This window comes from Sorex fumeus, unplaced genomic scaffold, assembly GCF_029834395.1.
Source record: "Sorex fumeus unplaced genomic scaffold, SorFum_2.1 ptg000063l, whole genome shotgun sequence".
NCBI lineage: Eukaryota > Metazoa > Chordata > Mammalia > Eulipotyphla > Soricidae > Sorex > Sorex fumeus.
The window spans coordinates 29,738,449-29,762,455 of NW_026606120.1; the positions used below are offsets into that span (position 1 = coordinate 29,738,449).

The 24,007-nt window shown below is 38.9% G+C and overlaps 1 pseudogene; it reads left to right on the top strand.

Annotated features, from left to right (window-relative positions):
- The window catches only part of LOC130034978 (contactin-associated protein-like 3), a 156,003-nt pseudogene that overhangs the window by 84,435 nt on the left and 47,561 nt on the right, over window positions 1-24,007 (top strand).

Sequence of the window (24,007 nt, forward strand, 5' to 3'; positions counted from 1 at the left end):
GTTCTCGGGCACTCAGGTTTTTCCAGATTCTGGATATTGTAAAGAGTGCTACAATGAACAAACAAGTTTAGATGTCATTTCCACTATATTTTTTTGCCTCTCTGGGATATATTCCCAGGAGTGGTATTGCTGGGTCAAATGGGAGCTCAATTTCTAGTTTTTTGAGAATCGTCCATACTGTTTTCCAAAAGGGCTGAACCAGTCGGCATTCCCACCAGCAGTGAAGGAGGGTCCCTTTCTCACGAGATCTGAGCCAGCACCGGTTGCTTTTGTTCTTTTGCATGTGGGCCAGTGTCTGTGGTGTGAGATGATATCTCATTGTGGTTTTGATCTGCATCTCCCTGATGAATAATGATGTAGAGCACTTTCTCATGTGCCTTTTAACCGTTCAGATTTCTTCTTTGAGAAAGTTTCTGTTCATTTCATCACCCCATTTTGTGATGGGGTTGGATGTTTTCTTCTTGTGGAGTTCAATCAGTGCTTTATATATCCATTATATCAACCCCTTGTCAGATGCGGATAGGGCGAATATCCTTTCCCATTATGTAGACTGTCTTTCTATTTTGATCCTTGATTCTTTTGAGCTGTAGAAGCTTCTTAGTTTAAGAAAGTCCCATTTGTCTATCTGTTTTTACTTGCTCGGCCAATGGTGTGACATCTTTGAAGATACAATTAGCTTCAATGTCATGGAGGGTTTTGCCAACTTTGTCTTCAATGTGCCTTATGGATTACGGTCTAATGTTGAGGTCTTTAATCCATTTTGATCTTACTTTTATACATGGTGTTAGGCAGAGATCTGAGCCCAGTTTTTTGCATGTAGCCATCCAGTTTTGCAAGCAAAATTTGTTAAAGAGGCCTTCTTTACTCCACTTCACATTTCTTGTTCCTTTATCAAAGATTAGATGATCATATGCTTCAGGGGAGATGTCAGTATATTCAGTTCTGTTCCATTGGTCTGAATCTCTGCCTTTGTTCCAGTACCATGCTGTTATAATTATTACTGCTTTATAATAGAGTTTGAAGTTGGTGAGGTTGATTCCTCCAATTTTCTTTTTCCCAAAAATTGCTTTAGCTATTCATGGATGATTATTGTTCCATATGAATTTCAGGAGTGTTTGCTCCATTTGTTTGAAGAATGTCATGGGTGTCCTTATAGGGATCTCATTGAATTTGTACAGTGCTTTGGGGAGTATTGGCATTTTGACCATGTTAATTCTCCTGATCCATGAGCAGGGGATACCTTTCCATTTCCTTGCATGCTCTTTTGTTTCCTGAAGTAGACTTTTGTAGTTTTCTTAGTACAGGTCCTTTAGTTCCTTAGTTAAGATGATTCCTATTTTCTTGATTTTCTTTGGCACAGTTGTGAACAGGATTGTTTTTTTCATGTCACTTTCTTCTCTCTCACTATTTTCATATAGGAAAGTCATGGACTTTTGGGTATTGATTTTATAGTCTGCAACTCTACTATACAAGTCTATTGTTTCTAGGAGTTTCTTGGTAGAGGTTATAGGGTTCTCTAAGTATAGTATCATATCATCTGCAACTAGTGAGAGCTTGATTTCTTCCTTTCCTACCTGAATGCCCTTAGTATCTTTTTCCTGCCTAACTGCTATTACAAGTACTTCCAGTACTATATTAACAGCAGTGGAGAGAGTGAGCATCTTTGTCTCATCCTTGATCTTAGAGGGAAGGCTCTCAGTTTTTCCCCATTGAGGATGATGCTTTCTGTAGGCTTGTGGTAGATGGCTTTAACTATATTGAGAAAAATCCACTCTATATCTATTTTGGCAAGGGTTTTCATCATAAACTGGTGCTGGATCTTGTGAAATGCTTTCTCTGCATCTGTTAATATGATCATATGCTTTTTATCTTTTCTTTTGTTGATATGATGGATTATGTTGATCGATTTGCGGATGTTACACATCCTTACATCCCTGGGATGAATCCTACTTGTTCATGGTGTATGATCTTTTTGATAAGTCGTTGGATTCTATTTGCTAATACTCTGTTGAGGATCTTTGCATCTGGGATATTGGCCTGTAATGCTCTTTCTTTGTGGTATCTCTGTCTGCTTTTGGTGTCAGGTTGATATTTGCTTCATAGAAACTGTTCAGAAGTGTTTTTGATATTTAAATTTCATGGAAAAGCTTAAAGAGGACTCAGAGTAAGTCCTCTTGAAAGATTTGGAAGAATTCACTAGTGAGTTCATCTGGGCCAGGACTTCTGTGCGTAGGGAGATTTTTATTACCATTTCAATTTCCTTGATGGTGATAGGTCTGTTCAGGTATTTCAGGTCTTCTTGGTTCAGCCTTGGGAGTCTATAAGAATCAGGTAATTTATCCATTTCCTTGAGGTTTTCATGTTCGGTGGCATAAAGCTTTTCAAAGTACTCCTTAAGGATCCTTTGAATTTCTGTAGTTTCTGTTGTGATGATACCCTTTTCATTTCTGATTCAGTTTATTAGGGTTTTCTCTCTCCCTTTCTTTGTGAGTTTTGCTAGAGGCTTATCGATCTTGTTTATTTTCTCAAAGAACCAGCTCTCGGTTTCATTGATCTTTCGGATTGCTTTTTGGGTTTCCATCTCGTTATTCTCTGCTCTGAATTTTATTATTTCCTTCCTTCTTTTCGGGTTGGGCTCCTTTTGTTGGTCTTTCTCCAAGCTCTTAAGCTGTGAGGTTAGGTTGTTTATGTGGGCTCACTCCTCCTCCCTGAGGGATGAGTGTAAAGCTATAAACTTTCCTCTTAACACAGCTTTTGCTGTGTCCCATAAGTTTTGGGAACTCGTGTCCCCTTTTTCATTCGTTTCCAGGAATCTTTTGATTTCCTCTTTGATTTCCTTTCTAAGCCACTCATTGTCCAATAGTTTACTGTTTAGTTTCCAGGTGTTTGATTTAGTTTTCTGTTCTTGTGTGTTATTTACTCTTAATTTCAGCGCATTATGGTCTGAGAAGTTTGTTGATACAATCTCTATCTGCTTAATTTTATGGAGGTATGTTTTGTGGCTCAGAATGTGGTCTATCTTGGAGAATGTTCCATGTATGGTTGAGAAGAAAGTGTATTCAGCTTTTTGAGGATGAAGTGTCCTGTATATATCGACTAAGTCCCTTTCTTCCATTGTTTTTCTCAGATGAAGTATGTTCTTGCTAAGCTTGAGTCTGGTTGATCTATCCAGAGGTGATAAAGTAGTGTTGAAGTCTCCCACTAGTATTGTGTTGTTATCAATGTCTTTCTCCAAGTCTATGAGTAGTTGTTTTAAGTATTTTGCTGATCCCTCATTAGGTGCATATACATTTAGTATTGTGAGTTCTTCCTGTTGTACAGATCCCTTGATCAATAAGAAATGGCCTTCACTGTCTCTTGTGACCTTCTTCAGTCTGAAATCAATGTGGTCTGATACTAGAATGGCTACACCAGATTTTTTATTGGAACTGTTTGCCTGTAGGATTGTTTTCCAGCCTTTGACTATGAGCCTGTGTTTGCTTTCACTATTGAGATGTGTTTCTTGCAGGCAGAAGAATGTTGGGTTCAATTTTCTAATCCACCCTGCCACTCCGTGTCTTTTAATTGGTGCGTTTAGCCCATTGACATTGAGAGAGATTATTGTTATGGGATTTTGTCCCATTTTTCTGTTGAAATTTGGTGTATTTGAGGGGCCTCTCTTGTCTTAAAGTAGCCCATTTAGTTGTTCTTGTAACCATGGTGTTGAATATATTGTAAGTTCCTGATCTGTTTTTTGTCTGTGAAACTGTATGTTGTTCCTTTTGTTATGAATGAGAGTCTCGCTAGGTAAAGTATTTTTGGTGAGGCATTTATTTAATTGAGTTTTTTATATCCCACCACTGTATTCAGGCCATGAGGGTTTTATCAGACAAATCAGCTGTGAATCTTAAGGATGCTCCTTTGTAGGAATTTTCTTTCTTTGATCTTGCTGCTTTCAGAATTTTGTCTCTATCTAATGTTTCACTCATTTTGACCAGGATGTGTCTTGAGGTATTTTTATTTGAATTTCTTCTAGCTGGTACCCTTCCGGCCTCCTGAATGTGGCCACATGTTTTCTTCAGCTCTGGAAACGTCGTAGCAATGATATCTTTGACAGTTTCTTCTTCATCAGGGTTTTGCTCCTGTCCCTCTGGGACTCCAGTAATTCTTATGTTACCCCTCTTGACTTCATCACGATCTTCTCTTGCCATCTGTTCCCGAATTGTGAGTCTCTTCTCCATTTTCTGCTCTTTTCTGGAGAGTCTCTGGACTTCATTTTTGAGCTCACTGATTCTGTCCTCAGCAGCTGTTACTCTGCTGCTGAGGCCTTCCACTGAGTTTTTCAATTCGCCTACGAAATTTTTCAGGTCTGACATTTCCGTTTGCATTTTCCTAATTTCTACCTTCAAATCCTCTTGTCTTTTATTGGCATTGCTTTCCATTGCTTCTTTTAGCTCCCTAGGCATCCTCAGTCGCTCCCTTTTAAATTCGTTGTCAGAGAGGTTGTCTAGCACTTCATTACTGTTGGCGTCTTCTGGGCTAGGCTGTTCAATAAGAAAGCTTGGTGGGATTTTTCGTTGCTTTACCATTGTGATCAGTTTGGTTTAGTCCTTCACACTCACTATTCTGCTTGAGTTGCAGAATGAATTGAGATGGGCTTAATCAATTATTGGCTAATGTGTGTCTGGTGGTTAAACTAACTTAGTGAAAGTTCCATGTAAGAGGGTAACTTATGGTTTCTATGGGATATGTAGTGGGAGAATAACTCTGGCCACATTAATGGCTGCGGCTCCGGGAAGGGGCCCTTTCGCTGAGTGGGTTCCTGGGTGAATAAGGAGAGAGTGCCCAGAATGGTTCAGCTTTGTTTTTGTGCAGTGTGCCTCAATTCCCGTCCCCCGCAGACCAAGGGTGAAAACCGGCCATTCTCAGGGGATCTAGTTAGCCGTGCAGACCCGGGAAGGGGCCCTACTGCCGGGCAGGTTCCTGTTTGAATCAGGCTCTACTGTACTTTTTTGCCTCTCTGGGATATATTCCCAGGAGTGGTATTGCTAGGTCAAATGGGAGCTCAATTTCTAATTTTTTGAGAATCGTTCATACTGTTTTCCAAAATGGCTGAACCAATTGACATTCCCACCAGCAATGAAGGAGAGTCCCTTTCTCCCCAGGTTCGTGCCCCAACACTGGTTCCTTTTACTCTTCTGGATGTGGATCAGTCTCTTTTGTGTGAGATGATATCTCATTGTTGTTTTAATATGCATCTCCCTGATGATTAGTGATGTTCAGCATTTTCTCATGTGCCTTTTTACTATTCGGATTTCTTTTTTGAGTAAGTTTCTGTTCATTTCATCACCCCATTTTTTGATGCGGTTGGATATTTTTCTTCTTGTGGAGTTCAACCAGTGCTTTGTTTATCCTTGATATCAAACCCTTGTCAGATGTGTATTGGGTGTATATCCTTTCCCATTCTGTAGATTGTCTTTGTATTCTGGTCACTGTATTTTTTGAGGTGCAGAAGCTTCTTAATTTCAGATAGTCCCATTTATTTATTTCTGTTTTCACTTGGTTGGTCAGTGGAACATCATCTTTGAAGATACTGTTTGCCTCAATATCATAGAGGGTTTTGTCGACCTTATCTTCAATGTACCGTATGGATTTTGGCCTGATTTTGAGATCTTTAATCCACTTTGATCTGACTTTGTGCATGGTGTTAGGTCAAGGTCAAAGCCTTTTTTTTTTTTGCATGTGGTTGTCCAGTTATGCCAGCATCATTTGTTGAAGAGGCTTTCCTTGTTCCACTTCACATTTCTTGCTCCCTTATCAAAGATTAGATGTTGTGTGTGTTTTGGGTTGTGTGTACAGATATTTCACCCTGTTCCATTAGTCTGCAGTCCTGGCTTTGTTCCAGTACCATGCTGTTTTAATTATTACTGCTTTGTAGTAGATTTTGAGGTTGGGGAGGGTGATGCCTCCCCACGTCTTTTTCCCAAGGATTGCTTTAGGTATTCGTGGGGGTTGTGTTCTATATGAATTTCAGGAGGATTTAATCTATTTTTTTTTGAAGAATTTCTTGGGTATCCTTATAGGGGTCACACTGAATCTGTATATTGCTTTGGGGTGTGCCCCGACCCGCTGGACTAGTCAACATGGATAACTGGGAGAGGGTGCATGAATGATAAAAAAAAAGAGAGAGACAGAAGAATGGGAGCAAGACAAGACTCTGATCAAGCTCCAAATTTATTTCTCCCAAGGTAGTTTTTTTATAATTGATTACATGAGGAAGTAGGGAAAATGGGGAATTAACAAAACATGCAGATTTTCAGTGAATCAAGGTGTGATCCCTAATGGCGGGCTCATGGCAGTTATCTCTTTGGCATATCTCAGAAGCTTACACAATGTATTTTAACATTTTTACAAGTAGAGATTAATTCCTAAATTTCAGGTCAGGGTGTACTGACCTTTTGGCTCCCGGTAGGAGAGTATTGCCATTTTGACAATGTTAATTTTTCCTATCCATGAGCTGCTCTTCAGTTAGACTGATTCCGAGGTATTTGATTTTCTGGAGCACAATTGTGAACGGGATTTTTTTTTCATGTACTTTCCTTTCTCTCATTATTTGCGTTTAGGAAGGCCATGGATTTTGGGGCATTAATTTTATAGTCTGCAGTTGCATTAATTTTTATCTTTAATTGCATTAACTAATCTAGAGAGAATAAATATTTATAAGGCACATGTATATGTTTAATAGAATAAAGTGTCAATATTCAACTATAAATAAAATTTCATTTCTCCTAGGGCTAATATATGTAGTCAATAAGTAAATATAAACATAAGTTCTTTGAATGTTTTTGCTGTATATTTAGTGTAGTCAATAAGTAAATATAAACGTTAGTTCTTTGAACATTTTTACTGTATATTTAATGTAACAAATGACTAACACATTTCCTGATGTAAGCGCCAACAGTTCTGATAGACTTGATGCAATTTCTGTCCATCTCATCTATGACTGTGCCTGTTGGTGTCAGTACCCACAACGTCCCCTTCTTATCTCATTTTACCAAATGAAAGGGGGAATTGTCCTAATGAAAATTCTGTGCACTCGCAACAAAATAGATATACTCAAGCAACCACAGATTTTTATAATCTATGCATTCTCAAAATTCCCCAAATCAATTGTAGATGGTTCTAAAGTTATGTAAACCCCATTTTAATTTGGCTTCTCTTCAGATTTGTCTATGTGCACTCAACATTGTAGGATAATAATATTTACAAGGCAATATTTATGAATACATTTTTTTGTTTTTTTGTTTTATTTTGTTTTTTATTTGGGGCCATTGAGGCTTTCTTTACTCAGCACTAACTCACAGCTCTGTGCTTGGGGACCACTCTTGTTGAAGCTCAGGGATAATATGTGGTGGTAGGATTGAACATGCATCAGTCACATGCATACCCTCCGTGTGTTTTTTACCCTCCGTGTTACCTCACTTTTACTTTGATATACCTTATACTTGATCTGTAAAGTAAAATCTAAGCAACTTTCAGTATATAGTTATTTATCTGGCTGGAGCGATAGCACAGCGGGTAGGGCGTTCGCCTTACAAGCGGCCAACATGGCCGACCCGAGTTCGATTCCTCTGCCCCTCTCGGAGAGCCTGGCAAGCTACCGAGAGTGTTCGATATGCCAGACACAGTAACAACAAAGTCTCCAATGGAGACGTTACTGGGCCCGCTCGAGCAAATCGACGATCAACGGGAGGGCCTTTACCTTTACCTTTACCTATCTGTTCTTAATTTGATCACCTAAATATTCCAGAACTACAAGAAATATAGTAGCCTCTGAATTTTGTACATAAAACAAGAAACTTCTCCAGGTCTTAAGCTTTCATATTGGCATTTTTCAAGCAATTTATCTTTATACTGAGCAAAATTTTGTGATGTGATGATAAAGATATATGAGTTACCTTTGTGTGAAGATGTATGATCAGAAAAAATGTGAGAAAATCACCAAAGGATATTTCTAGATTTTCTGCTCTTAGAGGTAATAATTGAATATTGAAATTTCTGCGGTTTTTAAAATTAATTACTACAACTCAATAAAGGCAAAAAAGGAGCTAAATATAGATCTATTCCAGTGATATAGTTACCTTTAATAAGTGGTCGCATAATTATCACAAATCACAAGGTATATTAAAATTTTTCATAATTTTGTCTTGGCTTAATGCTAACAGTAGACGCTTTATAATTCTTTTTAAGTGCAGGGGTATTGCTATTTATTCAGCCATTGATTAAGCTGATTGAGCTTAACTCATTCACGGTCAGGGTCCTCCCGTTGTTCATTGATTTTCTCGAGCAGGCCCAGTAACGTCTCCATCGTGAGACTTGTTACTGTGTTTGGCATATCGAATACGTCACGGGGAGCTTGCCAGGCTCTACCATGTGGGCGAGATACTCTTGGTAGCTTGCTGGGGTCTCTGAGAGCGGTGGAGGAATCGAACTCGGGTCGGCCATGTTGGCTGCGTGCAAGGCAAACGCCCTCCCGCTGTGCTATCGCTCCAGCCCTTGAACTCAGTAATTTAAAAATTTTTTTTAATTGGACACCCGTGAGATAGACCATTACAAAGCTGTTCATAATTGAGTTTTAGTCATACAATGATCCAGCATCCATTGTTCCACCAGTGCACATTTCCCACCACCAATGTCCCCAGTTTCCCGACCACTATCCCCCCCACACACACATTCCCCCACACTATTCAACAAGAAGGGGAAAATCAAGAGTAAAACCATGATGAGTAAGTGGCATGCTGTGCAAAACAATAGAAGTCTGTGCTCAGATGAGTGACACAAAACTGTATTCCCATGAAATGGCCATCCTCTGGGTTCCAAGGGAAGGATGTGCAGGACAGAGAGCTTGGAAGAGCTCTTAGGGATGTTTCCCCTCTATCTTATAGTATTTTGATGTAGGTGTAAAGACTGAAGAAATCATGAAAGCCCCTAGGTCCCAAATTTGTGGCAAGAAGTTTAGCCCCATGAGAAGACAAACACCTGGAGGTCTGAGGGAGTGGCCTTTCTCAGAGCTGAGAGACCATGTACTCACAGCTCTGGCCTCTACCACTCAGGAAAGGGCACATATGAGTCACCTTCGCCCTGAGGAGCCTTCAGTACAAAGCCCCTGAGCTTGGGTGAAAGTGGTCCCAACTGACCATGCTCCTCAGGGCTCCTATTGGACACCATGCTTTCCCACTTGCAGTCACTAGCACATTTGCTCATAAATGCCCGTGAACAAACATCTTATCTCCCAGTAACTGTTCTTTTACAGGCATAAAATTCACCCCCAAAATTGTGGTAAAATGATGCAGTTTTGTGAAGTTGAGCAACTGAACTTTGTATAGGCCTCATCTGTGTGACACCAGGGCTGTGTCACAGAGACACAGATGTGTCATAGATGACAGCGGCTCTCACCCGTATTTCTCTGTACAGGAGTTCAGTCAGCAAATTTCCAGCAGACTACTTCAGAGGCCTGTGGTCATCCTTTTTACAGACAAAGTGTTTATTTACATTTTCTTTGTGAATCCTAAAATAACCACTTGAATTTTAGTCCATCTACTTAATTTATTGTCCTGCACTTGTATGTTCATTGCTGCACTGTTCACAATAGCCAAAATCTGGAAAAAAAACCAAGTGCCCGAGAACAGATGATTGGCTAAAGAAACTTTGGTACATCTATACAGTGGAATACTATGCAGTTGTTAGAAGCCATAAAATTTGCATCCAAGTGGTTCTACGTGGAAAGTAGAACCATGCTAAGTGAAATGAGTCAGAAAGAGAGGGACAGACATAGAAAGACTAAACTAATTAATATGTGGAATATAAAGTAACAGAACGGAAGATGAACACCCAAGAATAGTTGAGATAAGTAAAAGGAGGTCTGCTCCACAGCTTGGAAGCCATCAGCACATGCTGGATAAAAGGAAGCCCAGATAGAGAAGGGAACACCAAGTAAAGGGTGTTTGGAGGATTCGCTTGGGATGCAAGATGTGTGCTGAAAGTAAACTATAGACTGAACACGATGGCCACTCAATACCTCTATTGCAAACCACATCACCCTTAAAGGAAAGAGGCAGCAAAAGGGAATGCCCTGTCACAGAGGCGAGGTGGGATGTGGGGGTGGGGTAGGAGGGCTACTGGGATCATTGGTGGTAGAGAAAGGGTACTGATGGAGGGATGGGTACTCGATCATTGTATAACTGAAACCCAAGAATGAAAGTTTGTAAGTATAAAACTGTACCTCATGGTGTTTCACACACACACACACACACACACACACACATATAAAACAAAATTATTGTTCTAAAGTGCAACTTCTTGAGCAGTTCTGGATTTTGGATATAGAAGGTAACATGTTCACACATAGAAATTTACTGTCTCCAATTTTCTCAGAATTTTATTTTCCTTTCTATCAGATACAAAGCAGCAGCAGGTTCTGCTCATAAAGAAGTGGGTCTGAGATTCAAATTGAATTTCATTCTCACCATTTGTGAGAAGGGCTTTGACTTTCTCTTCCCTTGAAATAAAGTTCCAAATCTTGAGTGAGGGACTCACCAACTAGAAAGGCATCAGATTTTTCTTGTCAAGTTTTTACTTCCATTTTTTGGTCACGGAGACGGAAATGTTCAGAACAGATGTGCTTTGAACTTGTGTTTTTTCATGTAAACTAAAAATGTTTTTTAGTTTCCCCATCTGACCACCTGGTTTCCTGTGAAAGGCTACTTGGATAGTTTAGGGGGAGATTGTAAAGCATAGGCAAATTTGCAACTGGAAAGCGCATATCATTTGACAAAATCAAAAGCAATTAGAAGATGTTGTTTGGTATGGTAAGTCTGTGTTATTTTCTCCTGTTTATTCAAATTAAAGTATTACATTAAATGAGCTTCAGGGCTAGTTGCCTTAGCACATGGTAAACAGTTAAATTTGCATCTATTGGGGGCCAGAGCAGTAGTACAGAGGGTAGGATGCTTGCTCTGTTCCTGTGGAGCTCAGGTCTAATTCCCCAGCATCATAAATAATCCCCCAAGCCCCATCAGGAGTGATCCCTGAGTGCCAGCCAGGAATAAACTTTGAGAACCACTGGGTATGGTCAAAAAGCCAAAGAAAATTTGTATCTTTTATACCTTTAATAATTCTCAGTTCAATCCAGTTCATCTGCTTATGCATTGATAAAAAGACTCCAGTAAGACAAACAAGCACATTTGCATGTGGTATAACTCAGGATAGTTAAAACATCTTGCTTGAACTCAAGGTCTTACTAATATTTTTGAAGTCCATACAAATAACACATTGTGGAATATGAGAAAAATAATTATGTCTTTCTGGGGTATTTAAAGTTATTTTAGAAAAAGCAGTGATTTAAATTAGTATTATTTTTTTCTAGAGTAGTTTCAGAGACTTTTTTCCCAACAGTTTTCTTTCTCCTCACTTGAAAAATATTTCTATTACATTTTAACCATATGAGACCATCAATCTATCATGCTGACCAATGGCCTATATGAACCACTCAGGCACATCATATTTCTTTGTGCCATAAACCATGAAAATAAATGACAAACTGGCATTATAATTGATGAGTTCCCAAGCCTCCCCCATCTTTTATGTGATTTCTTTTACCCTTGTTTCCTATGAAGGAATAAACTCAGAGGACAAATGGAAGTAGGTCTCGGTCACGGTCCTCCCGTTTTCATCGTTCTGCTTGAGCGGGCCCAGTAACGTCTCCATTGGAGACTTTGTTGTTACTGTGTTTGGCATATTGAATACATCACGGGTAGCTTGCCAGGCTCTGCCGGGCAGGCGAGATACTCTCGGTAGCTTGCCGGGCTCTCCGAGAGGGGCGGAGGAATCGAGCTTGGGTCGGCTATGTTGGCCGCTTGTAAGGCAAATGCCCTACCGCTGTGCTATCGCTCCAAGAAGTAGGTAATTACCAAAAAATAATCCTGGGTCACTAAAGGAATTTTCCATGGAAGTGTTGAAATATGGACTGTCTGGTGAGGACAAGATTAAAGGGGAACGATATATAGTATTCAAGTAGCACAAGTGGCTTCATAAGCAAAAAGAATGAAATGCTCTATCAAGCCCTTTTTCATTATTGAACATAAAATAGATCTCATACTGATTTAGTGTATTTCTGTTCTTCCTGGTTTTTTTCATGATCTGTGATATTATTTTCAATAGGTTTTGAGACAGGATTCCTTTTGCTCCTTGGATTCACCTCTGTGGATCTCTGCTGTACTTGATGGTTTAAAGATTTGTGACAACTAAAGGCTCGCTAAGTTTTTCCCAGGCTCAAACTCCCATGACAGAGGCTAGAGGGAACTCCTCATTGTCTTCCAGAGAATGTTTTTATTTTTAAATGTGTTCATATATATATATATTATATATGATATATATATTTAAAAATAAAAATACAATTCATGACTATTTTTTGTCTCTATAGTTTGGAAATGGCTCTTCATGTCACCAAATTCACATTACAAGTCCATTTATATGATTTTCTATTAGAGTTGAGTTGTATAGGGAAACTTCTGGTCTGCATCTGAGCCACTTAGACTATGGGTTCACAAACTTTCATATCTTTATGGTATGATCTGTATATTGTAGAAAGCGTATAATAGTGAAGATGTTTTCTTTATGGATGGTCGAGTGTATAGAAGACGGCAGGCTCATGTCCTCAGGGTAGCCATCCTGTCTGCAAGGCCACAAGAAGTACTTTCTGTAGGGAAGAACAGGGAAGCATATTTCTAGAAAAGATAGATTGTGAGCTGGTGGGCCTAGGGTGGTCAATCGATTATCCTGTGGAATGGTCCTTTGAGGTAAAGCCAATTGTACCTGCAAATATACACAAAGATTTCAGACTTAAACTTGTTTATTTTAGGATTTTTTGTGAAGGACAAGACTTGGACAATTATTGCTGCCTAGAAGAAGTTTGTGTTGGTAATTTCCGCCACTTCAGGGCACAATGAGAGCCTCATTCTCAGGCCCTTGAATTGAGTTATCTATTGGAATAGCCAGAAATTGCTAGGAGAGTGTCGTGGTAGGAGTGTGTGTGTGGGGGGGGGATGGGCCTCAAAAATAAAACATTGCCAAGGTAGGATCAAAGAGATAGTATAACAGATATGGTGGTTGCCTTCCATGTGGGTAACCCAAGTCCAATCCCTGGCACCTCTATGGTCCCCCATACCCTGCTGGGAATGATCACTGAGCATAGAATCAGAAGTAAGACTTGAGCACAACCAGGTGTATCCCCCCTAAACCCCAAAAATTATTTATGGGGGAGTTGTTTTTCCTGAGCACTGTTTGTGAGACTCATTCCTACCTCATTGAAACAAAACCTAGTTATTTCCAAATTGTTGTGATTTTGGCCACTGTGGTGGGTGAGTTACTGAAATCAAGTTTAGCCAAAAATATTTACTTCCTGTTATTTTTATCTTAATGTGACCTGTTTGGTCATCAAGTAGGTAGAACAAGATTCTCAGTCCAACATGGAATATACTTATTTAAAAGGAAAAAAAAAACTAGAGTTATAGTACAAAGCTTTGGCACTTGCCTTGTATGAGGCTGTGGCTCAAATGAAAATGGTTCAAATTGTGGTTTTTCATGTAGTCCCCACAGTTCTACAGGGTGTGATCCTAGCCATAGATCCAAGAATAATCAGGAGCACAGAGCCACGTGTGACCACTGAGTGTGGCACAACAAAAACAACCAAACAACAACAAAAATAACATTTAAAAGGAAAAGGATATACATATTAAATACTTGTCTTTTGATAGTAATAAAATAAAAAGATTATGAGAAAATTTTATGTCTAAAATTTGTAGTTATTTCTTTGAATATGATAAACTCAGAACTTAAGAATTGGCTCATAGATCAAATAAAGGGTGTTGGGAGGATCCTCCCAGGATGGGAGATGCATGCTGAAAGTAGACTATAGACCGAACATGATTTCCACTCAATATCTCTTTTGCAAACCACAGCACCCAAAAGGAGAGAGAGCACAAAAGGGAATACCCTGCCACAGAAGCTGGGTGGGATGTGGGGATGGGGGTGGGAGGGATACTGGGATCAGTGGTGATAGAAAATGGGCACTGGTGGAGGGATGGGTACTCGATAATTGTATAATTGAAACCCAAGCACAAACATTTGTGAGTCTACAACTTTACCTCATGGTGTTTAACTAATAAAAATTAAAAAAAAAGAATTGGCTCATCGATGGTATTGATGGTATTGTTGCAACAAAGTTCATCAAAACTAATGACCACCAATTCATAGTAATGCAAATTATAATAGATAATACCTATCTGAATATTATAGGATCCTGGTTTTTTATTCTAATCTCAGAGATATTTGATAAATATACAAAAAACCCTCAATTCAGATAAAATTGATTCCAATGTTTATTTTAACAATTTCCATCCATTATCTTCTCCTTTCTCCCTCTCATACCATATCTGTTCTCAAGATTCCACGTGGACCTCCGTTTGGCACACTGGGTCCCCTATTGCTAGGGCTGGGAGCTCAAATGGAGGAAGCCCCCAACCAGTATTCTTCAAGTACTCAGTCAACATGGACCAGCTCCGAGTAATGATTGAGCATGCAGATCACTGTCAGCAGGAGCTGGCTTTCCACTGCAAGAAGTCAAGGCTTCCAGCTCACCAAGGTAAGTGATCAGTCATTAGGGCTAGAGGCCAACTGGGTCACGGGGGCAGTCACTGATCTATTAAAGGTCTTTGAACACACTGCCCAGTTCATTGTCTGAGAATTACACGTTTTTCTTGAAGTAGTACTTAATGTCAATCTGTTGCTCTTTGTTCAATGTGGGTCTTTTGTTCAATATGAAGTCTTTTTCTAGACTCACCTGGGCAGCTGAGCCTCAGTGGTCCTTGGAAAGCTCAGGATTCATCCACCAAGAAGGGTGATAGCATTTCACTTTATTTTTTGGTTATAAAAAAGTGTAAATTAGAACAGGGCTTGGATGTCATTATACCGTGACTATTTTTTTTCGCAGACCAAATTTATTCTATGTCTTAGGAAATTACAAATTAGAAAACAATGTTAGCTCTAGACATCTCTTTTAGGATATAGAAGATTGTGGTAGATTGTTAATTTTGTATCTATTGATGCCAGAATAATAGAATAGAGGGTAGGGTGTTTGCCTTGTAGTGTGGAGCTAAGGATTGACACATATGGTCCTTCCAGCCCCATCAGGAGTGACCCTGAGTGTAGAGCCAGGAGTAAGCTCTGAGCACTGTGAGGTTGAGATTTCAGCTTTTCAAGCCAAAGAAAAAAGTATCTATTATACTTTTAATAATTATCAGGTTTTTTATTTTTTCCTTTGCAATATCTCATTTTGTCAAAATATGCACCCCATGGCTTCCTTGAAACATGTGGATTTCTACTTTATTCTTTCTCTGATCGACATAGTTAGTTGGGGGACAGAAGAAGGGAGACAAGGCTCTTGTGCTTCCATGCCCAGCAAATCACCCCGCAGCTGGGAAATAATCTCAGTACTCTGTCTTCCAACAGTAATCTCAGCAGGATTTAATTGCACACAGACAAAGTGTATCAAGTAAGTGCTACTTATTTTCAGTTTACTGAATGTACAGTTAGTACTAGAGGGTTTAGTACTTACTTACTTTAGTTTGGCAGTTGGTTACTGTAAAATGGAACACCAAACTGAAATTGTAGAAGAACGTACAAGCACCCTCTAGAAGAGCAAATTAGTGCTAACCAGGTGATTAACCACTGCCAGAGTTAAAAACAAACCCACCCAGAGTATCCGGAAAAACATATCCCAGAATATAATCTATACCAGAAATTGAACCCCACAAAGATAAGTAAAAATTGTGCACAGAGAGTGAATGAATATCTACCTGTTGATTTGCAAGTGATTACTTAAAGTTGTCAACCCTTTAATATAGATATATGGCAGCCATATCACCAAATGAAAACAAACATTTAATTGGAGTGGGGAGATGGAAGGAGAAAATACTTTGAAGCCTGTCAAATTCTTGCAAGGAAATGAAATAAGAAATTTCATTTTCTTTCTATGCTCAACTTATATACATTACTTATGTGCTGCTAACTTTTAGTACAAACTTAATTTAGATATATTCAGTACAGTTCTATGTATTTTTAGAAGTTCTTAAGTAAGGTAAAGATGCGGTAGACAAATAGTGTAGCCTACTAGGCCTTGAAATTGTTGCATTGATTTTCTCTGAATAATCAATATACACAAATGAATATGCAGGAAATCAATACCATCCTTATGAAGTAAAAATAACTAAGCCTTCACAAGGATTTTATTTATTGTAATGTTTTATGGAATGCTGCACTGAGGCAGGGGTAGGGGGAGAGGAGAAGGATTCTGAGTTGGTATTAAGGCACTTGCCTATGGCTGATCCTGATTTGATCCCTGATGCCTCTAGGAGTGATCCCCAAGCACAGTCAGGAGTAAAACCTGAGCACACTGGGTGTTGCCTAAACTTCTCCTCTTTTACCCCCTCTTCCCACGCCGTCAAGAAAGGATGCATTTTGAAAGCAGTAAAGAATGCTACAGTGTGAGGGAGAACATTCTTCACAATTATATGGGTCCACTGGAGAATGGTAGTCAATATTCAGTTGCTGCTTGGACATTTATTTGTGTTGATCACAAGAGGGGATACCACTGATCTGGGATGTCATTGCAACGTCCATGGAGTAGGGTGGATTTGCAAAGGGCTGGGGAGGGTGAGGCAGGAATGCTGTCAAGGGAGGATATGAACGCTTTTCTTTAACATCTTCAGGGCCTTTATGTTGGCGCTAGTTTAAGGAGACTTGATTATGGATGGTAAAAGAAGTTACAAGATGACATTGACATTCTTGGAAACTTTGATCACGGTACTGAGAACTCTGTGACCATCAAAGATGCTGCAATAGCAACTTTAGTATTTTGGTTCGCAAAGAGGGTCAAGCAGGGCGCTAAAGATAATTAAGAGGAGTCGTGCTCTCTGTACATTGATATCTTTTCTGCTGCTTTTCAAGAAGAATTGGACTCTAACTTTTCTTTGGGGTATTCTGAATGATTGCTTGTTTTATAGAGAAATGAGTAATTCTGATGTAAACATACAGAAGTGCAGTTGTGTATAATAATTTGCTAGTCAGTCTCTGGGAGAATAATTATTGGACTTTGTCTTTTCAAAATATTTGGGAAAGTATCATTTAAATATTTCTTAAGCTAAAGGAAATTTTCCTCTCCCTAGAGATAAGTTTTCAACATAGTAAGAAATAAATCATTGATGTTGATTTCCTGGCACATATCTCATGGACGGGGCCTGAGGTGGGTGGCAGTGAATGCAGTTAATGTGCTTATAAGCTCAGAGGCTCTCAGCAGAAGCAGAAGTTTCTTCCAACAGGGAGCAATAATGGACAGTGGCGGCTGTGCATATTTGGGAAAAGCGGGGTGATGGTCCAGTTCGGGGGAAGAGGGGGCGTCTGTTGGGAATGACCTAGCGGTCTGAAAGAGCACACTGAAACAGACAGAGCCAGTGTATCTGATGGTATTCCTGTTCCCTCCTGGCTATTTTCTGCTGAGTGTTTCTCTAATGCCTGCTTTCATGTTCCCTCTCTTGTAATCTTCCTTCCCAGGTAAACTGTCATTGCCCACGGGGTCCCTGTTAATGTGAATGTGTAGTAATATGGGGTCGAGGCTGGTTTTGACCTGGTCACTTAATTTTCGTTTGCACTGAGGTTGGGGTTGTGTTGAAGAACTAGGTTTGCTCCAGGGCTCACCTGAGACTTAAAGATCCAAGAACAGCATCATTACAAATATAGTGCTAACCTAGTCAAAGTGAGCAAGAACACACGTTTTTCCTCCAAGCAACTTTTAAGACATAACAGAAAATATCCATATTTTAGCTAGCAAGTCAAGCGAAATAAGCCCATTTTTCACATAATCATAAATTCTTCCAGTAGCTTTTAAGGATATCAAACAGATTTTTATATTCAGAGTCTAAATTATTCTGGTTTTCTAGTGACAATTATTTTTAGCTATTGTATCCAAGTATTATAATCCTCAAGATAAACATGGAAATGCCAGGCCAGAATGAGCTAGGACATCCTTGATCGTTTTCTAATAAAACATAAATCATGCTATTATAGTTTTGAAACAAAAATTTTCAATCTCACTTTTTAAATAGAAGGAGAAAACAGGAATGGTACTGGGGCCACAGGTAGTGGGGGACAATGTAAGTGTCATCTTTCTCATTCTTATCTTGCAGATGGAACCCCAGTGAGCTGGTGGGTTGGAAGAACCAATGAAACACACACTTACTGGGGAGGCTCTCTGCCTGATGCCCAAAAATGTACCTGTGAATTAGAGGGGAATTGCATTGATTCTCAATATTACTGCAACTGTGATGCTGGCTGGAATAAATGGTGAATATCATTTTTCTGTGCAAACTGTAATTTTTTTCGTTGCTTAAACCATGTATCTTAGCAGACATCAGACATGACTAAAGTGAGAATAGATTAAAGGATTTCCAAGCAAATTAAAAATAGGCTCTTTTATGTGTATGGTGTATTTAATCTGAAGCCTAAAATATCAAGTTTAACTTTTCTGCTCACCAGTGCATAGTAATCATTGTCTGTTTAATTTTTCTAATAAGAAAAATTTTTCTAATAAGAAAAGCAATAGCACAGCGGGTAGGGCGTTCGCCTTGCACGCAGCCAACATGGCCGACCCGAGTTCGATTCCTCCGCCCCTCTCGGAGAGCCCGGCAAGCTACGGAGAGTATCTCGCCCCCACAGCAGAGCCTGGCAAACTCCCCGTGACGTATTCGATATGCCAGACACAGTAACAACAAAGTCTCCAATGGAGACATTACTGGACCCGCTCGAGCAAATCGACGATCAACGGGAGGGCCTTTACCTTTACCTTTAATAAGAAAATATTGGAATACCAAGTTAATGCTACCCATTCAAAAGCATTATAGTATTAAATTTCTTTTTTAAAAAAATTTTTATTAGTGAAACACCATGAGGTACAGTTGTAGACTTACAAATTTTTGTGATTGGGTTTCAATTATACAATGATCGAGTACCCATCCCTCCACCAGTGCCCATTTTCCACCACCACAGATCTCAGTATCCCTCCCCACTCCCCATCCCCCTTCCTTCCCCCGTCCCACCCTGCCACTGTGGCAGGGCATTCCCTTTTCTTGTCTCTCTCCTTTTGGGTGCCATGGTTTTCAAAAGAGGCATTGAGTGACAATCATTTTCGGTCTATAGGCTGGAGCGATAGCACAGCGGTAAGGTGTTTGCCTTGCACGCAGCCAACATGGCCGACCGGAGTTCGATTCCTCCACCCCTCTCAGAGAGCCCGGCAAGCTACGGAGAGTATCTCGCCCCCACGGCAGAGCCTGGCAAGCTCCCCGTGACGTATTCGATATGCCAGACACAGTAACAACAAATTCTCCAATGGAGACGTTACTGGGTCCGCTCGAGCAAATCGATGATCAACGGGAGGGCCTTTACTTTACTTACTTTACTAGTCTACTTTCAGCGTGCTTCTCCCATCCTGGGAGGATCCTCCCAACACCCTTTGTTTCGTGCTTCCTTCTCTATCTGAGCTGCCTTTTCCCCTAGAATGTGTGGCTGATACCACTCCTGGGAATATATCCCAGAGAGGCAAAAATGTATAGTCGAAGTGACATCTGCACTTGTTTGTTCATTGCAGCCCTCTTTACAATAGCCAGAAACTGGAAGAAACCTGAATGCCCAAGAACAGATGACTGGTTAAAGAAACTTTGGTACATCTACACAATGGAGTACTATGTAGCTCTTAGAAAAGATGAAGTCATGAAATTTACATACAAGTGGTACAATATGGAAAGTATCATGCTAAGCGAAATGAGTCAGAAAGAGAGGGATAGACATAGAAAGATTGCATTCATCTGGGGGATATAAAGTAACAAAGTATGAGATTAATACCCAAGAATAGCTGAGATCAGCACCAGGAGGATTACTCCATAACTTAGAGGCCAGCCGGGTATCCTAGAGGAAAGGGCTATTCAGATAGAGAAGGGAGCACCAAATAAAGGATGTTTGGAGGATCCTCCCAGGAGGGGAGATGCATGTCGAAAGTAGACTATGGACTGAACATGTTTGCCACTCAATGCCTCTTTTGCAGACCACAACACCCAAAAGGAGAGAGAGAACACAGGGGATTGCCCTGCCACAGAGACGGGGGGATGGGGGGATGGGGGTGGGAGGGATATTATCCATGGTGGTGGAAAATGGGCACTGGTGGAGGGATGGGTATCTGATCATTGTATAATTGAAACCAAAGCACAAAAAATTGTAAATCTACAACTTTAAAAAAAATAAAATAAAATAAAGGGGAAAAAAAAAAAAAAAAAAAGAATGTGTGGCTGGCCTCCAAGCCATGGAGCAAACATCCTGATACTTATCTTGGCTATTCTTGAGTGTTAGTCTCCTATTTTGTTTCTTTATGTTCCCCAGATGAATGCAATCTTTTTATGTCTGTCTCTCTCTTTCTGACTCATTTTGCCTAGCATGATACTTTCTATGTGGTACCACTTGTATGTAAATTTCATGACTTCATCTTTTCTCACAGCTACATAGTACTACATTGTGTAGATGTACCAAAATTTCTTGCAGTAAATTTTATTTTATTTTATTTTTTATTTTTTTATGTAGCTTGCAGTAAACTTTAGCCCAATTAATAAAATTGCTGCATGCTGACCTTTCTAGCTTAAAGATATGTTTTCAATAGCCACATAGCTAATCTTCCCTTGGCATGTGGATTAGTTTGATCATAGGATGAGAGGATGATAGAGGTCCTCTAGACTCAAGTCCAATTTTACTTATACCATCAAATACCTAGAACAGTGTCCCCCACAGTAGGGGATACTTCACCATGGGACTTACTGAAATCATTCTGTGAATCATATTAGCCTCCCAGATAAGTTGGAGAAAGAGGTAGTTGTTTTGTTTGCTTATAAGATAGATTTTCAATGGGATACTAAGTAATATTTTTTGAAAAGGCTCAAAAGGTATGGAAAATCTGATCTGGACATAACATGGTAAAATCAAAGAACGTGAACATCAAAGTTAATGGAAAAGAAATGCAAGAAATTGACTACAGAGTAACAGAGATGCACTTAGAAGTCAAGACAATTATAAACAATTGCATTCCAACAGCATAGAGAATAAACTAAGGACAGAAGAACTCTGAAATACACAGTTTTTTAAATTTTCAAATACTAAGCTATTAGTTTCAAAAGTAAAATAAAATGAAGCAGCAAACACAGAAGAAATTTTCTGCCATCAGACTCCACAAAATAAGTTATTTATTTGTTTTTTGTTTTTGTCTTTGGGCTCCATCTAGAAATTCTGAGTTTACTCCAGTTTCTGTACTTAGTGATCACTCCTGTCTGGGATCAGAGAACTCTTTGGGATCCCTAGAGGGAACCAGATCATCAGTTTGCAAGGCAAATAACCCTCCTCCTGTCCTAACTCTCCACCTCTGCCACAGAATAGTTTTCAGAATGATAGAGTAGTCTTATGGGAAGGTTTCAGATACATTTAAACTTTAAAACTATTATAACAATATGAAATATTTCAGTTTAAATTAAACTGTTTAACTTAAATTGTTAAAAATTATTTTTAACATTTAAAACATTTTATCTATGTATACTAAGAAATTACTCACATGTCCCTGGAAATCTCTTTTTTAAGCAAACAAAGATGCATCTGAGATGAACACCAGCCCTTCACCATCACCTACTTTGAGAAATATTGGTTTCTAGTTACATCAAAGAAAGAAGTTTACAAGATTTGAGGGTGCAATATAAGAGATAAATGTCAGACATGTTGCATAAGATAGAAAGAACATATAACTACATAAGAGAAATTGAAATGCAAGAAGCAAAGAAATCCAATTATTAATGATAATAACTTACAAAAACAAAGTAATGCTTACAGTGAAAATAGTGGTTATATTTTTTTTTTTTTTGCTTTTTTGGGTAACACCAGCAATACTCAGGGGTTACTCCTGGATTTGCACTCAGGAATTACTCCTGGCAGTGCTTGGAGGACTATATGGGATGCTGTGGATTGAATGTGCAAGGAGAATGCCCAAAGTGCTCTGGCCCTGAAAATACTGAAATTTAGAATTAATATTTTAGTATATATTATCCCCGGCGAGGACAGCCAGGCTGAAAGAGCCTGGAATGTGGCGCTTTTTAGAATCTCAGGGCTAGGAAGAAGGAAATGTTACTGGTGCCTGCTCGGGGCAATCGACAAACAACAGGATGATCGTGATCGTATATATTATCAAGAATTTCTTCAGGTACATACATCAAAATTTTAAAGGAAATATCTGACAATAGAAATAAAACATGTGCTCTTCAAATCTATGTAGGAAGAAAGAATTAATGAATTATTGAAATTTTTGTTAATTCAAAAGAATATAGAGTACAACTATATCTTCTTTGTTCATGCAGAAATATTAAAAGTACAAAAATCCATTTGATAAGCAAATACAAAATCAAGATAGTAAAGTTTGAAAAGTTTAATGTGGGAAAACTTATTGTCACTATAATATGAAACTTTAAAATTTTACCATAAAGAACTAATGATCCTAACTTTATAATAAAAATGCTTTTAATATAAATGATTCACAATATATATGGAAAATAATAAAACCGCAAAACAAATTTATAACCAACCGTGATATAAACAATTCAGTTAGTAATTAAAAAGCCAGACACCAATTACTAAAGATGTAAAATATTTTGAAGAAAGGGACCCAGAGGGATAGATCAGAGACTAAGGTTTTTATGTTTTTAACATTCATTTCTAGCACCATTGCATTATAATTAGAGAAACTTATCATATTACAAAAACTATCATAATTAAAAAATTTACTTAATGCATGAAGCCAGTTTTGGTTTGATCTCTGGCACTGCATTTGATCCCCCAAGCATATCTAAGAGTGATTCCTGAGCACAGAACTGGAAGTTAGTCCTGATCACTGTCAGGTGTGGCCGGAAACACACACACACACACACACACACACACACACACACACACACGCACACACACACACACAAACTATCAAGATGAATGAGCCAGAGAGATAATAGGGGGTTAAGAATTTTCTTTTGTATATCATGACCAAACCTGATTTGAAACTAAACCAGAACAGCATATTGTTTCCGGAGTTCCAAGGTTCACTTCTGAGCACAGAATCAAGTTGGAATATCCCTGAGCCCTGAGGGTGTAGCCCACAACCACCACCCTAAATCTAAATAAATAAAGTTAAGATATCAACTGAGAGGGATAATACAGTGAGTAGGGAATTTGCTTTCACGGGGCCTACTGGATTTGATTCCACATACCACATACAGTCTTCTGAACTCCGCTAAGAATCAATCCTGAGTTCAGAGTCAGTAGTAAACCCTGAGTACCTTCAGATGTGTTCTCCAAAACAACTGAAATTAATAAACAAATTAAATTAAATTAGAAAGTTGACTTTTTCAGCCCATAAACTTAACAGAATACACGATTATCTTAGGCATGCATAGTGAATTTTCATAAAGTGACTTTCCACAGATTCCATTAAGTAAATTTTTTAATTATGATAATATGAGCAGTTTCTCTAATTATAATGTAATGGTGCTAGAAATGAATGTTAAAAACATCAAAATAAATGTGTCCATTCAAGCCACAGAACATTGGAAATGAATAAAAATTGCATTATGCATAGGCAATATGCTTGCTCACAAAAAAAGCAAGTTAATAACAGATCATGAATATTGAACTGTATTTCTATGAAGAAACATAAATAAATACTATGAAACTTCCTTCTAAATTAACTGAGAGGAATGAAAGCACCATAATATGCAAGATGTTGAAAAAAATTATAAAAGTTCTGAAAACTTATGTGAGCATCTACACCACATTTTTGCAATAATTCCCTTAA